At 36.0% G+C, this 13,190-nt stretch overlaps 2 pseudogenes; one reads left to right on the forward strand and one right to left on the reverse strand.

The window, feature by feature from the left end:
* The window catches only part of LOC145906436 (uncharacterized), a 144,982-nt pseudogene extending 135,679 nt beyond the window's left edge, over positions 1-9,303 (reverse strand).
* LOC145906263 (uncharacterized) lies at positions 477-1,399 on the forward strand (annotated as a pseudogene).
* Positions 9,304-13,190: the final 3,887 nt, after the last annotated feature.

The raw sequence follows: 13,190 nt of genomic DNA on the forward strand, positions 1-13,190 counted from the left end.
ACAACAAGAGAATCTAAACGAATTGAAAGGTTTTGAAATGAGTTCGTCTGTTTGCTTCCCATAAAAAATGACCAGCGATCTCCACTATAGGTTGTAGAATGTTTACCCACCAGTAATCTTACTGACCAGAAAATGGTAGATTGACGTAAGATTCCAAAAAGAAATAATGTTTAAACAAGTTAAATATTGGTAATGTATATTGGAAATGTAAGGATTAAAACGGCCCAAAAATAAAACGGTGATAAATTGTTTATTTTTCGTTTATTATTTACTTCTGTCAATAAAGCTATTCTGGTTTATAGAATGTTGAGCAACATATTTGCTTTAGTTTTCTTGTTCAAATAATTAAACTCCAAGTATTTTTCAAGTTGTTGTGTTATGCAAAAAAGCCCACCATAGTATATGCTGATAAAGTATAGAATGCAAATGTTCGAAAAAATCAATTTACATCAATTGTGTTCGCAGAAGCAATACGTATGCGCCGCCTAAACGAGGTAGACAAGGACTTCATCCACAGCCTTGAACGGTTGAAGCAAAAATTTCTACGGTCTCATTTCCCCAAGAAGATGACATCAGATGTCGTAGCAACAGCGGCCAACTGGAAACAACGACTTGGCCCCGCAACACGGAAAAGTCCCACAAAAGGGTAGTATAGGCCACTGCATTTCCAAACTAAATAAACTCTCCACAAAGGAAAGAGCTCTTAAAACCTGCAGCTTCCGTCACTTTGAAGCTACCAAAAACACTTTTTTTGACAATCCACCGTGCCCTTGCACTTGGAAACACACAGGCTGGTGGGTATTCTCGACCTTGCGGAAAATGCGCATTATGCAGCGGCCGAAAGAATTTTAAGACAAAGGTTCACTCTACCACCTGTATCACTATCCTTTTCCACCACACCATCCCTCTACGACAAAAACTTACATGGAATTCACATCGTTCCACACGGCAAGCAGGACGTTTCAAAGATGCCATAGGGGACAAGATGGCGCTAGTAAAACACCATCAAAATAAGCACCATATCATATTTAAAAGCAAACCGGACATTGCAGATTGTTTTACTGCAATTTTCGTCCAAGAACCTCGCACGGTACTTATGGATAATTGTGAAGACAAATGGTTAAACGACCTCAGGGCGTGAATAAACATTCAGCCTATGATTTTCCCCCCTCATGAAATGACCTTTTTCGCGCTCTTCCATCTTTTTGTCTTCATTTCCATCACTGTTTTTGTATTCTGTGTGCGTTATTGCGTAATCGCCTTATCGCAGTTCTACGTCACTACCCTTGCGTCCACCACCTATTTTTGCGTTTGGCCACAAACACCTTCAGTGCAGTCTCTCGTCGCATCTCTTGCTACCACAGCGGCGTGTCGCAGAAAACAGTTTTTATCGTTTTAATCGCATTGGCTTTTTGTCTTGGCAGTCCCGAAAGTGGACTTGCTGTTGAGTATTTTGTTTTTGTTGAGGTTTTTAATTTTTTATTGCTATTCTGTTTTAGATAGAAACTGAAGATGCCAATAGGCGAACTTAATATTTCTGTAATAAAGATCTTACACTGATACTGGTACTGATCGCTCTAATATTACATTTCGAAAGATATCTTCATTATAACTTGAGTTGGTATTTCTTCGTCTGTCTAAATTGAAGAATCTAAAACAAATCCACTCCAAAACAAATTTTAAAGTGATTTATGTAAGAGCCGAAACTGCAGAAAGCTTACAGACAGATGTTACACTTGTGATATATCTCCAATATGAAATCGGATGTGGATTTACAATTCTTGGTGAATTTTTGTGACGTGTGTATTTAAATTAGAATTCTTGCTAAAAGCTTTATCACAAATCTTACACTTGTAAGGTTTCTCTCCGGTGTGAATTCGTTCGTGTGTTGTATGATGGCTTGAATGACTGAAAGCTTTATCACAAATCTTACACTTAAATGGTTTCTCTCCAGTATGAATTCGTTGATGGCTTTTTGAAAAATTTTTCGCAAATTTTGCATCTGAAAGGTTTCTCTCCAGTGTGAATTCTCAGGTGATTTGTTCTTTTGCTTGCATCAGTAAAAGCTTTGTCACAAATATTACACTTGTAAAGTTTCTCTTCAGTGTGAATTCGTTCGTGCCTTTTTCGAGAACATGATACGCTGCAAGCTTTATCACAAGTCTTACACTTAAATGGTTTCTCTCCAGTATGAATTCGTTGATGGATTTTCACTGTTGAGCGAGTTTTGAAACATTTTTCGCAAATTTTGCATCTGTGAGTTTTCTCTCCAGTGTGACTTCTGGCGTGTGTACTTAGATATGCTTTCCGAGTGAATGAGTTAGAACATAACGTGCATTTGTACGACTTCATTCTTCACACTTCGTTAGAGTAACTGTTTAGGTCACTTCTGTTCCAAACGTATGAGTGTTTCGCCAGTGATTGTGATCTATGATTCGTAAAAACTTCTTTCTGCTGTGAATCAACAAAATTGTCATGAACCACAAAGGAAAGTACGTTGAACGTTGAACCTAAATCCTTCCTGTAAAACAATAAACATTAATATATGTAAAATAAAAATCTTGGCGTTAAAATATACATTAATCCATTCAATTTTACCACGCAGTAATATTTCATGCAATGTCATGATTGGCAGGATCGCCCCACTGCGCAGATCCTTGCTTGGCGATCACAGCTAACTTATCGCGATCATGAGATTTTCAGGCTTGTCAGCCCAGACATTGCAGCTCAGCTGGTTTAGCCACGATCCTGGAGTTACCAGGCCCAACGGTCTACCAATTGTGCTACAGGAGCTCAGTGGTTTCATGGGATATATTGTGGCCTAGGTACACGAGTGCGCAAACGGACAACTTGGCAGGCAACCTTCACATATACGTAGGGGATATTACTGCGTTATCTGATACGGTGGTAGAGTAATTCCGCTCAAATGTTGGTCTAACAAGAAATGTTATGCACATACATTGGTGTAGGGTTGGGTGACAGAACCTTCGATGCGCATTACGCTGCTCAAAGATAAAATATCTTTGCTTCCTTCAACGAAGATTACATCGAATTCGGTCATTAGAGAATAAACTCTCAAACCTCATGCTCATAACACAATCTGTTGGAAATTACAGCTACACCGGGTCACAAAGTTTTTTCAAACTTGATCCACATACAAGTCTGTGCAAAATTGATAACTTAGTGCATTTTAAGAGTTAGGTGCGAACAGGGCAACCACCTGTTGTCTTTAGTTATATATTCAAATTGAAATACTGCACTAAATAATAGCGTTAATATTCCGCAAGACACAGTTTCATGTTTGCACATTTCCATGCACAACTTGTGTCTTTTTGGCGTGAACACTGTGCTGACATTTTGGACAGGAAATTATTAATCTTTCCTGTAAAATAGCAATAATTTCAACCAGTTGCGTCTCAAATGAAAGTTACTGTTTCAAGCATTACAACCTCCATGTGATGTGCTGAGTGCGGCAGTTTTAGGTGGTCGTGTCTTACTAGTCTTAAACAACGAACTAACAACAATTTCTGCAAAGAAATTGTAACTGACGCTGCCAGGCATATTTGATTGCTGAATACTGCCCTCCTAGCAAACTTTACATTATCGACGTTTCTCAACGTTTCGGCTATTATGCAGCAGCCTTCATCAGGAGGTAACAAATGTAAGTTAAGCAAAGTGGACACAGTCGAGGTACATAAACAAAGAAAAAACGCCACAAAAGGAAAGAAGAAGTGAAAAAAACGATAAGAAAGGTGCGAACACACCTGCACTGTACAATTATCAGTAACCGCACGGGTTATCAAGGTTTTTGGAGTGCGCAATATTTAACGGCAAATTTCCTTGCAAGTGTCGATACACCAGTGGAAACAGAGTTTGCTTTTTGTCATTGAGTGATGACGCATGCGTATTAATGTTCAATGACTAAAAACATCCTCTTATACATATCGGATTCGCGTTCCAAAATGATCGTCCTTGTAAAGTCTACCGCATGTCCTGTTCCCTGCGGTGGTTGCAGCGACGTGTACATTGGGGAAACTAGCCGTGCACAAAAAACAAGGTTAAAAGAGCACCAGAGGGACGTAAAAAACCATAAGGAGAAAACAGATCTTTCTAAACATGCGGCCGAAACAGGACATACAGTGGAATTATTTTTACAAATAATATTTCTACAAATTTATTTTCACAAGGTTTCAACCCCTGTCATCATGTATTCTGTCACTAACGTCTCATAACATCAGTAAAGGACTTGCTTAATAGTTGTAGAGGGATCTAGTCCTCGGTTAGGCATTGTTTATTTATCTGCGACAGCAAATTACTGTTTTGGGTGTATATATGAAGTCACAAGTCTCGAATTTACGCTTTTCTTTACGCTATCTCATCAAGCTCACATTACAACGTGGTAGCGAACCTAGTGGTGATAGCGGAGATAATGAAAAAAAGACACGCTCACACGTGACCGTCAAAACCTGAAGCACAAACGAGTGTTCCAGGAGCAATGAGTGCGACTAAAAATGGAAATAATTAGTACAAGGTAAAATGCAATAAAAATTATCTAATTCTCAGTAAAATTAATTTCTGAATATTTATAGATGCCTGCGTCATATGAAGCCATTTGGCCTCACAACAAAAGTAAACCAATGCGTTCATTTCCCGACAAACCTAACAATCATATGGCGCAGGGGCCAGGGAGGAATAATGCGTTCAGAGAAACACGCAGTGGGTGAGTGCGACAAAAACTTGAACAAAGCAACTGCAGTCGTTTATGTATTGATTGATTACGTTGATTAAGGTAATTAGTTTTAGTTATAGAACATTGTAACGTTTTTGCTATGTATTTATTCTCCTTGCATTTAAAGAAAACGTAATAGGTAGCGCCATATCGACTCAGCAAAATATTTCTTATCTTAACGGTAAACTTCACACCATCTTCTAACCTACTATGTTTGAAATACTTAATAAAAGCAGCTGTTACGCATAATTTCCTATACCTCCACATGCTTGGTATCCACACTATTACTTACCAGTCATTCGGTCACACAGTTCCATGCTTAACTTTCACACAGTTTCGTATCTGGTTGCTCACAAACGCCAAAGCTTCGCTGGACAGAGATCCTTGCTTGGCGATCACATGAGGATTGCAGGCATTGCTGCCTAGCTGGATATGCGATCTTAACAAACGTAAAATTACAAAGTTAAATAAACGCAATAATGTAAATAGTTACGTCATCACCAACACCAAGATCACCGCTGAACTATGCAATGTGTTTCTGTTATGGAAGCCCGTTTTCCCATGTGGAATGTGAACATTGTACAGCGTAATTTCCTCTGCTCCTCAACAATAAGTCTTTGTATTTTACTTTGATGTAGATCTTCGCAAAGTTCGACTAAAATTTAACCTATAACCTCCGAGTATTGGAAACATTTTATATGTATACCCGCCATATGGAACAGTGTACACACCACCGAACTGAGGGATTGTTTGCATTTGAGAATTGTTAATTGTTATATTTTTGATATGAAATAGTAGCTTGAAATGCAAAAAGCCTCAACGGCATAAACTACAGAAATGTTTACCACGTATTCGTTACTCTTAAACTTTATGACGGGATTTCGCAAGTGTATCCTTTTTATTCATCACATGTATTGTCACCCTTGGACTACGTTTAAATTAAAAATTATTATCAGAGAAACCACAAACATTATATTATTTAAGCTATAATTCCACTCGACCTGTATTAACACTGTCACAATCATGACAAACGCAAGTGTCTCGTGTATTGTTACGCAGCGCAGCAGTTGTAGTAGCATAAAGGTAAGAATTGGCATTATTGAGTGTAAGGTTGGTTTGTTACTTCATAATTACTAAATTTGCAATAGACCGAGTGAAACAAAATTGTGCCGCTTTCATAATTTCGTAATCGAATTGTTCAAAATTTAGTGTCATGACAACATGATTGTTTTTTGCATGTTTTTAAAACCTAAAAATGTCATTCTTTATATTTTACAAAACGTTGAAAAATCGAGACCTATATGCGACCAATTAAAGAACCTACATATTTTTTACAATTTACGAACGTATTTGGGCACCACAGTTGAAAGATTGGTAAATATTTGCCATAGTTGATAGAAGTAAATTGATTTGCAAAATGGGAAATGAAGAATATTTCTATGTGATCAAAAATAAATTTAAAATATATGCCTGGCAAATTATTTGCTGGACTGCTTGTATAATGTAGCGGCACTAAAGTGATAAATACGTTGAAACATACACAATTGTGCAGCGAAAAAGACAACTTTACTGGACAGGAAATTTTCTGTTATTGAGGAAGATTGAGGACCACGGATGTTTATCTTGGTCTTATCGGATGTTTTTCCACCATGTTTCTGCAGCAAACTTACAATAGCATTTCACTTGACTGAGAGTTGACCGGTTTGTCTGATACATCAGGCTGAACATATTTACATTCACACTAACGTTAGCACGATTGTTGTTAGTAACGAAACTTTGTATATACTTCACTGCTAACCAATTTGGGTCAAAAAAGCCCAAAAAAATTGGGTCTGTTCGTTGGGAAACCCAAAATATTTTTTGGGTTATTTGAACCCAAATATTTTTGGGTTAAATATCTTCTTACCCTATAGATTTACCCAATAATATTTGGGTAGTGCCACACTTCACCCAATTTTGTCTGGTCACTATTTTGGGTTTAAATTCACTATACCCAGAATCTGTGTCATTTTTTGCACATTAATTATAGATATTGCACAGCTTGTTTTTTTGAAGAATCATATTTATTGTTTCTTGTCATTCTGTAGAAAGAACGTGAACAATAAACATTTAATGAACAGAACAATAATTAGTCAACACAAATAACTACAGGCTTATTTTGTCAAGTTGAAGTTTTAACTCACACACTGAATCATACATTGAGTTTTCAGGAATATTAAGCAAATATGTTTGAAGAAATTGCAGTGTTTTGGTAACATGTGGGCAGTATTGATAATTAAGAACATAATACACAGCAAATAAAGCTATGATGCCTTTAGAAATGCTGTCCACACTGAGCACCGGGTTCTTCTCCGCAAAAAGTGTAATTTTTTGCGGCGAGAAAATGTCTCCATACACAATCAACACAGGTTGTTGTCGATCCCCAAAGGCGGCCCTGGTATCTTCAAATGTTGTGTTGGCCTAAATAGTAAAACAATTTAGTTACATACTCAGGGTTAATATTGGCTTGTGCTACAAAATAAGGATGCTTTTAAGGATTTCCAACACTTAAATTGGATTTTTTTTACAATGCTCAATTTCAAAGTTTTTTATTAATTACGCACAGAATAACTTTTCGGAGACAAATAATTTAGCCTTTCTAGTCTTGTGGATATAAAATGAGTACATTTAATCAAAAAAACATTTTCAAGCCACTATGAAACATGATTGTTTATACTCACAGGACACAAATCTAACAAATACCGCTCCCTGCTGAATTGCCGTTTTGTATTGGACTTCAATAAAGTACACAAAAGTAATATTCCAACCATAAAGTGAACATCTACAAAAAAAAACATTTCAAAAACATTTTTATGTGATAAGTTTTTTTTTAGACTTACCAGTAAAGCAATCATTTTCATCAAGCGGCAAAAAGTCCAATATTTTTTTCATTGAGGGTGTTTTGTTTGGTTTTCCCGAAGAATATTTAATAATTTTTTGAAACAAGTCTTTAGCAATGCTGTTTAAAGCAGCTTCATCAGTAAAATTTTGTATTCTTTTAAATTCACGAAGCAACTACAAGAAATATAAATTACATTAAATTCGGTCAATAAATTTACAGTTACCGCAGTCAAGCTATGGTTCAAAGCCGCTACAAATTGACAAGTCAGAGGAAGATTCAAATAATCAGCAGTGGAGCTCTGACTTGTCAATATGTGGCTTTGATGTATCTGTAACAAAAATACATAAAGACAATTAACATACCTCGTCGTACATAGTTAAAGCTGGCCATTCTTTTGTTAATGCCATAAGAGAAGGATTGTTTTCCAAAACAAAGTTTCTGCGGACATAAAATGTTTCCTCCATTTTTTCAGCAATAAGTTTCTTATTGCGCAACAAAGTTGTTTTTTTAAATTCATGCAGCAGGATCTGAAATAACCAAGTCAAAAATCCATAACAAAGCTTTAAAAAGTTTAAATCCATACTTCTTTTGCCTCGTCATTCAAGTTTTCGTCCTGTGTATCTACTTCATTTGATTGATGTGGAACCTTTCTCCGCTTTAAAGAAGGGTCGGCAGTGCCACCAATGTTGTTATATGCCCTTTTTGATTTAGGGGTACCCAAGATTTTTCGCTGTTTTTTAGCTTGTGCATTTAGTCGGTCTGATATTTTTTTGTACCAAAATGCCTGTGAAATGTAAATAAATAAGCATGGTAATTGAATTACTTGATAAGTTATACTTCAATCTAACCTTGGCATCTGTTGCACCTAGTCCAAGACGAGCTGATTTGTACTGCTCCAAGAAAGCATCTACTGTCATGTTCTTTAGATGTCGGCTTGGTCTGCTAAATTTGTTGGATAAAAAATACATTACATTGACTCTGCCTCATGAACAAATACAATGTTTTCTTACCTTTCATAGCACTTCATTACAAGCACCAACTCCCCTATTACTTCCCTTTTTCCACTTGATGAAATTATTCCGGTTCTGATCATTTCCTTGCCACTATAACCAAACTGACATTTGTACATGGGAAACTTTTTGGGCAATGGTCTGGTCAAAGGGGGTAGTTTGTCATTTGAACCCGAGGAACAACTTGATGATGAAATTGTGGACGAGGAAAGGTCAAGCGATTCGTCCAAAGGTTCAGTGTCATCAGAATTATCTGCTGATTTGTCCTCAAATTTTTTATGAAATGCTCCAAACAATCTAAATAGATATCCATTTGGTGTTGAAGGAAACGTGCATTTAAACATGTCGAAACAATCTTTGGTGCATAATAATGCTTTTCCATCAATTTTGTTTCCTACAAAACATATAAAACAATATGACAGCACTGGAAAAGTTTTCACTTGACTCTGGCCCTTTATTATATTTTTAAAATATTGATAGATTGCATAATAGGCCTATATAGCCAACCTTTTCCAAGTTAAGTGTAATTTATCACAGCTTTGGCAATTACATTTTTCTCACGTTTAAAAAAGTATATACAACTTACTCTCAATTTCAGCATTTATTTGATGAACTTCCTCTTGTGGGACGTCTTCCAGAGTAGTCTTGACAAAATCAATTAAACCTTGAATGCTTAAATCCATTCTACGTCTTTTTCACTTTTTTTGATTAAATCATAAAATGACACACGAAACAGCTTACAACACTACCTGTAATTAAGAAAAAGGCGCGCCCAATCATTCGGAAATCACGCTCACGCAGGTAGAGGCAAAGAACTTTAAAGTGCTGAGACTGGGGGAGGCAAGTTGGTTTGGCGCCCTTTTCGGCGAGTATTCAGGCGCGCACATTTTTTTTTAATTTTTTGAATTTTAAACAAATAATTTTGAAAGCAAAGAAATGTTTTAAAAAAGTTTTCTAATTTACACGGTTGAAGGATTGTAAATTTGATTTTTTTTAATAGTTTCAATAGTAAATCTGTTACGTCGAGCAGATTTTAATAAAATTCAGATAAATCAAGTCGTTTATTTTCACAAGATTAAGATTTATTATGAGCTCATAACAATTAGGATAATAAACTATTTTTAGTTTTTATGGCAGCATTACCCCACGCGTCGAATCGTCACCAACCGGTGTCAAAACATTTCGCAGCAGCGGGTGGTTGATTACAGGGTAAACGTGCAAACAAAAAGTACCAACGGCGTGAGCAATTTGTAGTCATGCTGTATGAATGCAATTTTTGTCATTCTTTCTTCATAAGCTTGCTAGCCCTTAAACGGCACGTGTATGCAAGCCATACCGACGATATAAGGTTCAGACTAGTTTGCAAAATTGATAACTGTTCCGCGAAGTTCAACAGCAAGTTTTCACTGCGTAAACATGTCAGAAAGTGGCATTTTGGAAAACGTTGGGAGGTTCCAAACACATGGTATACTTTGTTTCAACAACGTGGGACAGGAAGTTTGTGCCCCCAAGAGAGTTCATTGTCAGGTTATACTGAATCTCAGAATCCTCAAGAACAGGACATTTCGGCGGATGATCTTGCATTTTCTGATGATGAGGTTACAGACTGTTTTACCCCTTCACACTTGTGTGTGACATACACCTGCTCTGAAAATGTATCAAAAAGACAAACCGAGATGGCATTGTCACTGACGAAACTAAAAGGGGATTGCAACATGACTGAAAGTGCTTTGTGCATGGTTCAAAAATGGGCAGAGGAACTACTTGAGTTTCAAACGAAATATTTTGTTGAAAGTTTAAAGACCTGCAAAACCTTTTCTCTCACTGAAGAAATAGAAGAAATATTTGCAGTTGGCATGGGTCTGGCCAATCCTTTTCATGGAATTGAAAACGAACGCTGCAGAAAAAAATTGTTACCATGCTTTGTGGTGAGTTTATAAAACAAATGCAGCTCAAAAATTAAGTTCTCAAAATTTGATTTACTGTTTCCTACAGGCCCCCAAAACTGTTGTTTTGCATGAGGAGCTTTCTAATCAGTCCTCAGGAGGGAAAACTGTGCACTCCATGCAATATGTTCCACTCATTGATTTGCTTCAGACTATTTTTGAGCATTCAAGTTTATATCAATGTGTAAGTTTTGTTATATGCACAAAATTTTAACAGAATTAACAAAATTTTCACATTACTTTAGATTGAACAAAGCAAACGTTGGCCAAATGAAAGCAGTATGTATGAAAGTTTGTATAATGGAGAATATTTAAAAGAACACCCATTTTGTCAGTTCCAAAGCCCATCACTTCACCTGCTCTTTTACTATGATGGGTTTGAAGTTGTTAACCCACTGGGCTCCAAAACAAAGAAACATCATATGGGTAAAAGTCATTGTATTCCATTCAAACAAATTATGTGATAGAAATAGTAAATCACATTAATTTCTTGTTATTTTTTGTACGTTTAGGTGGAATTTATTTTTTGGTTGCTAACGTCCATCCAAAGTTTAATGCGGCTCTAAATAGAATATTTTTAAACACCATGTTTTATACACAAGACTTAAAGCATCCATCGATAGGATGGCCTCGAATTTTGGGATCGTTAAATCATGACATTAAAGTTCTAGAGTCCGTAAGTAAGTTATATTTGCATTTTGGTTTGGTTTCATCAATTTTCTTTTAGGAAGGTGTTAAAGTTAACGTTGGAAATGAAGTGCTTCATGTCAAAGGAACAATAACCCAAATTGCCATGGACAACCTTGCAGCCCATTCAATTTTCGGTTTCACCGAGAAGTTTTCTGGCAGTAATACTTACGTGTCACGCTACTGTGAATGTACTGGTGCTGCAATACAAAAAAAGGTAACAGATTCAGGCACATGATTATTTTTAAGTATATTTTAAGAAAGTCTTTTTGCAGAATTCATACAAACAGTGTGTTGTCAGGACAAAAGCATCATACAGACGGTGCTTGCAAGAAGCTTCGGTTTCCAAAAAGCCACAGCTTGGTGTTAAGTGGAAATGTTCTATTTTATCAAATTATTTTCACCCTATTGACAATTATGCAGCGGATGTGCATCATGATGTTTTTGAGGGTGTTGTTCCTTATATACTGAAAGTCTTACTGCAGGTGTATATTGCACTGTTACAATTTATTAGGCAATAAGTATAATAGCCTGTGCAATTTAACAAATTATAAATCTTTTTATCCACAGACCCTAATTTACTCCAAAAAATACTTCTCCTTAGAAGGTCTAAATTCAAAAATCACGTACTTTGATTTTGGTGTTGACAAAAAAAACAAACCAACTTTAATTAATGAACACAAACTCTTGGATAAGGATTCAAAAACTCTTCATCAAAATGGTAAGTCCATGTGTTTAATAAAAGTAGATATACTAATAGAATATGTTTAGCTTCACAGTACTGGTGCTTGGCAAGACATCTTTCATTGCTAATAGGAAACTATGTTCCTGTTGATGACAAGCATTGGGCAATGTATTTGGCATTGCTTAATGTTGTGGATATGGTTTGTTCTCCCAGAATATCAAACGAGACATTGGTGGATTTAGAAATAACCCTCCAGGAACTTTTTAATGAGTTTAAAGTATTGTACCCGTATTGTTCTATTACGCCCAAGTTTCATTACCTTTTGATGTATCCACGGTTTATAAGGAAAATTGGCCCACTTATACGTTATTCATGTATGAGATTTGAAGCAAAACATAAAACATTAAAAAATATTGTGTGCAGAGGAAATAATTATAAAAATGTGCCTTACTCAATAGCCCTTCAGCATCAAATATATTTAGCCACACAAATAAGTGATCATGACATTTTTTGCTTTTACAATAATCCTTCTAAAGGCACCATATGTAAAAGGAATGATTTTTTTGTACAATTTCCAGGAATTCCAACAACTACTGAATATATTACTCAGATTGAAAAAATTGTTGTTGATGGCATTAACTATTCTGTGAACTTGACTGTGTGCATTGGTGTATCAGTAGATAATGTGCCAGAGTTCATTTTAATAGATAAGATTGGTGTAGATGCAAATAACGAATGTTGGTTGGTTGGACGCAAAGTAGACACACTTTATTTTCATGAACACTTTCATGCATGGGTTGTTGAAATCAATTCTGTGTGCATCTATGTATGTCAAAGCAAGTTAACATATCCACAACCTCTATCTCTTCTATCACCATTTGGTGTGTTTTTGCATGTTATTCGACCAAAGTTTAGATTGGAACCTGTTGATAGTGTTAGTGTAATGGGACATACATGAGTCGCCAAGTCCTTAAATTTTTGTTGTACAATCTGATTTTTTATTTGGATTTTTATTAAAAATGTGTTTAAATATGATTGTGTATGGTAAAATAAAACAAAACAATAACCCAATTTTTTTGGGTACAGTACAAGCATCACTTTACCCAAACACTTTTGGGTAAACAACAATAAGCCCAATAATTTTGGGTATATTTATTTGGGTAACTTTATTTTGGGTATAAATCAAAAGGTAAAGTAGCATTTTACCCAAAAGTCATGGGTATGTTACCATTGTACCCAAAGTTGCCTTTGT

This window comes from Ascidia mentula, chromosome 6 (genome assembly GCF_947561715.1).
Source record: "Ascidia mentula chromosome 6, kaAscMent1.1, whole genome shotgun sequence".
Classification (NCBI taxonomy): domain Eukaryota; kingdom Metazoa; phylum Chordata; class Ascidiacea; order Phlebobranchia; family Ascidiidae; genus Ascidia; species Ascidia mentula.